The sequence below is a fragment of the Limulus polyphemus genome, unplaced genomic scaffold (genome assembly GCF_000517525.1).
Source record: "Limulus polyphemus unplaced genomic scaffold, Limulus_polyphemus-2.1.2 Scaffold4213, whole genome shotgun sequence".
Classification (NCBI taxonomy): domain Eukaryota; kingdom Metazoa; phylum Arthropoda; class Merostomata; order Xiphosura; family Limulidae; genus Limulus; species Limulus polyphemus.
The window spans coordinates 29314-34918 of record NW_013669823.1 but is presented as its reverse complement, the minus strand read 5'-3'; the positions used below and the strand labels follow the sequence as shown (position 1 = coordinate 34918).

The 5605-nt window shown below is 35.9% G+C and overlaps 1 protein-coding gene across 10 annotated transcripts in view; it reads right to left on the bottom strand.

Annotated features, from left to right (window-relative positions):
* The window catches only part of LOC106470776 (HMG box-containing protein 4-like), a 79776-nt gene that overhangs the window by 54251 nt on the left and 19920 nt on the right, over window positions 1–5605 (bottom strand). For all 10 annotated transcript variants that reach the window (XR_002613128.1, XM_013931344.2, XM_022399415.1 and 7 more), the window contains one exon: window positions 1829–1968. The gene's annotated coding sequence lies outside the window, so the exon portion shown is untranslated. The remainder of the gene's footprint in view (window positions 1–1828; window positions 1969–5605) is intronic.

The following is a 5605-nucleotide window of genomic DNA, read 5'->3' as shown; positions in this document are numbered from 1 at the left end:
TTTAATGAGAGACATGCAATTTCAGGGCCATTTCACAAGTGTGTTGCCTTGGGTTAGACTCAACAAGCATCTTCAGAGCATTAATATCAATATCAATAATTGTCCTCACAGTTTTTAAGGCTAAAGTCACTTGAACGAAATTTGTTGAATCATCATTGACACTTACGAAGGTTCAAAACATTTCCATAAACATCTTTGATATTCTTTGTGGCTATAGAGGCATTGTTTCCCTTCTAGTTTTCAAACAACATTACATGCCGAATGTGTATCTCGTCGTGTGCCATCCCTATAAGGGATTAGAGCATACTAAACTTCACACATTATATAGGCTACACTAACGTGACATTTAGGCAGTTTGTTTAACTATTATACGTGATGTAAATTTTTTGGGGGGTGGTTAATGAAAGTGTTCTAAAATGCAACATTAATTTCTTGACAACCTAATATTTTTCTTACCTGGTCGAGGCAATCTTGGTAAAAGCAAGCTATGAAATTGATGAAGAATAACTCAAAATTGACCATGAGAATGAATTAACATCACAAAGATGAAGTAAATTAAAATATTCTCTTTACAATAATAATCCAATAATAAATAAGAGAGAGAATTAATCACATTTTTTGAAGACAGCTTGTGCTAGGAGGGGCATGGCATAAGAATTTCAGTTTATAGCACATAACTTATTAATGTAAGAAGAATAAATGCTATAAATTTTCATTTTAGCTGGAGGGAGGGTGTTTAAATTTCAAGTGTGTAAGTTAGAAAAGAATATAGGGGTGGAAAGATGTTTATGATGGCCATTTCAAAGTATAAAAGTGTCATGTGATACATAAAAATGAAGATTAAGAGATATTTAAATATTTCCGTTTATTCATTTCAAAACTTATATAATATTAGAATTTGAATTATAAACTACATTTCATGCTAACTTTATTAGAATACTTTAAGAATATAGTAGTTTATAATAGTTATAAGTGTAGCTATGTAAAAAGGTTGTGACATTTGCACTTTGACCTACCAATATCTGAAGGATTAAGACTTTCAACCTGGGAAGTCATGGGTGATGGGGATAGCCAGAAGCAAGGTGATTGGATGTGTAAGTTGTTCCTACAGATTGTGAACAACACTCTGCACATGAAGTGCTACTTTTGAGGATTTGTTACTTTTTAGCCATGGATGAGTGGCTCATTGAATGGCTCTTAGTATTTTTTTTCATGAACAAACTTTTAGCTCATAGCTCCATTATCTCTTGACTGATTTGAGACTCAGGAGGTCAAACCCTTTTGAATGATGTATTTGACCATGCCCAAGGTCTGATAGATTAATTTATTCTAATCCTGCCTAAAAGAATTTCAAGTGCCACATCTATTGAGGATTCCCTCTTGTTTAGATATGTTGCTAATTTTTATTAAATCAGTAAAATAGAAAAATTCCTTTCTTACTTACTGGTGACATTATCAGCAAAAAACTAAAATAAAAGCACTATTTTCTGTTAAATTTATGTTGTTGTTTTTTCAAATTCTGAGTAATACATACAAGTCTGGTGTGTTATAAAACTGAAGTCTGCCACATCAGTAATCAGAAAAAATAACTAAAAAAACTGCATACTCACATTAATGTGTAATACCTTTAAACAAATATGGTAAATAACAGTTGTTGGCTATAATTTTTGTATGAAACAATTTCAAATAATAACAATAAATGATTTTTCTTATTTTAAAAGTAATTTCATAATTGAGTTTTATTTTGACAGCATGAAGAAAACATTTAATCTCATAGTTTTTGATTGCTTCTTCAAAAAATAGACATGTATAGATGAAACAAACTTACCAATGACAGTTTCTTAATACCAAAAGTTACAACAGGTTTCTCCCACAACATTTCTTGGTTGATTTTCTTTTTTGGTGGTAAAAGTCTTTGATCAATTTGTCTGAAAACTTCAGGAGCAGGAACTTCTTCAAATGAATCATCTGAATAGGCATATTCAATGATAATAATCACGTACAGATTATTTTAAACCTATTTTGCTTATCATGTTAGAATCCTATGCTCTACCAAATTTATACTAATATTTCTTCATTTAAGCTCAGACATCATCTTATATATGCATACAGCTGCTTTAAAAACGTGATTCTAAGAGACATTTCCACAGAGTAAATGAGGGTTTTCAGAGTTCAGATGCAGCAAACCCCCACCCACATACTCTGAGGCACACAAGAAACTTGCACAAAAATTTAAAATATGGTCTAGACATTTATTCACTCTAAACTAAAATAAACTTGTTGATTTTTGAACAAAGCTACTTGAAAGGTATCTGTACTAGCTATTCCTATTATTAAAGTGATATACTAGAGAGAAAGCAGCTAGACAACAACACCATTTCCTTACCTGAAAATGTATTGCAATAGATAAATAACAACTCTTCACACAATAACCATTCCTCATACACCTGCCTTTCAAATTTTATGCATGCCACTAGCCTTGAGCTATCTCCCACCTAAGACAGTAGCCCTCCACCAACAGGATGACACATCCTCCATGCTCAGTAAATCCCCATAGGCAGATGTACTCAAAATTAACTTCATTCTTAGATGAAGCAAGTATAATCTACACCAGTAGTGGGTAGGAAGGGTGAAGAGAGGTATCTATTTATTAGAAATACATTTTCAGGTAAAGAAAATGTCAACTTCCAAAACAATATCCTTACTTCTGCATACGACAGCAGACTAACATGGTGGACTGGCCAGTGCAACTGTGAAATCCTAGATGAGCTCTCTACAGAGAAGTTGACTGAAGAGAAAGGCCCTGGAATAGAGTAGAAAGGCTATGTGGTTGGAGAAATCATATCGACAAGCAAAGGACAGGATAAATCACACACATGAAAATAAAGGGACAACACTCCCAGGTGAAAAAGAGACACATGAGGTTGTAGTAAAGATTACACATACAAAGAGATGAAACCAGTTCTGCCTGAGAGCATCCACAGCCAAAGCAGCTGGTTGGCATACTGAGGACCAGAAGAGGGGAAGTTTGGAATTGAGAAAAGTGGTGAAGATATTGATCATTGGCATACTCAACTAGGAGCAGATTCAGCAAAACACCAGAGGATGGAGTAATCACTCCATAAGAAGAATCCTGTCCAGTTGTAAGAGATGATTTGCTCCCAAGTTCAAAACTCAGGTCATGACAGGCAGTTAGACAAACCTCATCTGAATGAAACCTAAACAAAAAGTCCAATGTGTGTATGCAAAGGTCTCTGGAGTGAGTCCCACCCTAACAATTGATATCGGAAACAACTGTAAAATTGTCAAAATGGATTATAAACAAGTAATCCACCAGTCAAGGTAGGAAAGATGAACATGCTCTATGTTAGAACAAGAGTTACAGAATGTTGATGTCAAAAATATGCTCTACATGAGACCAAACCCCTAAGGCAATGGAGTCATCCAGAGATGTGCCCCAACCTGTAAGAGATGGTCAATGAAGAGATACAGATTCAGACGTGGGGGCAGCACTGGAATGCTGACCACAATGTTGGCACGATCCAACCACAATGACAGATATTCAAGTAGAGAAGGCAGAAGCCTCATGAGAGACAGAAGAATGCAGATATTCCAATGATCACTTAAAGCCCACTGAAAAATCCTCATGTGAGTGAGGCCTAAAGGGACCAAATGTTTGAGAGTTGCAAGAGTCCCTAAAAAGAGATAAAACCTCTTGCTCAGGAAGTAGAGGTGACTAGACACTCCATGTCTTGCAGATAAATGGGGTAAGGCAGAATCGAACAGAGTCAAGAACTGAGAAAGACTCTAGGGTGGACCTATTATTAGATCAGAGTGAGGAATGACTTGGAAAGCTTGACCAATCAAGCAGCTGGATAAGCAGCCTCTGAGAAGAAAAATGATGTGGTCAAGAAAAAGGCCTCCCAAGAAGAAACTAGGATTAGTTACGAGCCAACTGGATTCAAATGGAGGTAGTCACTGACAGAATGTGTGAGAGAGAGAAAGAGAAAGGGTGAGAGGTTCAATGGGTTGAGGAACATGCATAGATTCAAGAGGTTGGGAGAGACAAGAAACCAAGAAAAGGGAAGACTGGTGTTGGGCAGTACCAGCCACCATCTCCAAGGTGTTTGAAACACCAATGAAGACTTCAGGGCAAAGAAAAGAAGCCTGATGAAGGTCATGAAGGTACGAACAGGGAGGACAAATAACAGAGAGAAGAGTATCACATTTCAGGTCCCTGTAACAAAGGAAGCAGGGACAAAGCAGAACAAATATCCCTTGTCAAGGTATTGAACGTTACAGTCTAGGTCTTCAGAGAGGATAGGTAATGAAGGAAAAGGGTCAGAAAAAGGCAAAGATGAAAAAATTGATCATTAGAATTAATGGAAACAGGGTGTCAGCCCCTAAAGGGAGTAAATGGGACTTCAGGTATTGAAGACATTAACAAATTCATGACATGTTAAATAATGGCAGTAAAGGTCTCCACAGTTAATTGGTCAGTGAGAGCTACAGTGTCAGAACCTTGGAAGGAAGTAGTAGTCACTGTCACTTGAAAATTCATTGTGATTATAGGAATCCTCCAGATTTTTATTTTTTAATACACAATAACTGAAAGGCAATGCCCATTGAAATCAAATAAAACAAAATGAATGAAAGTTAATGCTGTAATAAAGACAGTGGAAATCTAACTCCAATGAATAATGTTTAAACTTCAAAAACACATCCATTCACAACAGTGCCAAGAAAGAGAAATAAAGTCAGTTTCAAGTGCAAGTGGCTATGGGGATCACTGTGCATAGGTTATTGGTGAAGGTTAAAACACATGTCTTAACTCAAGGCTAGTGGCATGCATGACAGGAATAGCTATTGTGTGCAGAGAGATAAGGATATCCTTTTAGAAAGATTCATCGCTGTAATAGCTCACCCACAGCTCCAGAAATTCATAGCATTTTATATATATTGTTTGGAGGGGCAATGAGATGAGAACCACAGAACCTCAGCTTCACAGTTAAAGCTGATTTTAAAGTGACATAATTGGCTACAAGTGATGTTCCACCATGGATATCAATTTTTAGCTTTATAAATCTTCAAAGTCTCTATAATCACTGGGGCATTTAAAATAAAGATAGTAGTCTAAAAACAGATTTAAATAGTGTAGAGGAAAATACAAAAAACATGAACTTTCACAAATAACTTTTCCAAACTTAAATTCTAGATGTATGGAAGAAAAGAGCAAACAAAAACCCTATTTTCCTTCAAGAAATCTGCATATAGAGTCATGCATCACTGAATTTACATAAACTAGTTACAAGGAATGTGTAAGTTAATATTAGAGATAAAACCAATTAATCAGTACCAGACAATACTGTCTAAACACTAATCTAATTCCTAAGACATCTAACCTATATAAAAGCCATTGTGTGTCATGTCACGCTTGATTTCTCAAAATAGGAGGAGCCATAAAAGCCAGAATGCATTTATCCAGATAGAATAGTTTGACTACTGTCTGCACATTATGATTTTAGTGACAGGGGTGAAAGGGGGCCATGAGGAGGTGGTGGTGGTGGTGTGTAGTGAGTGTTGGTATATTAAGCCTAAAGTATAG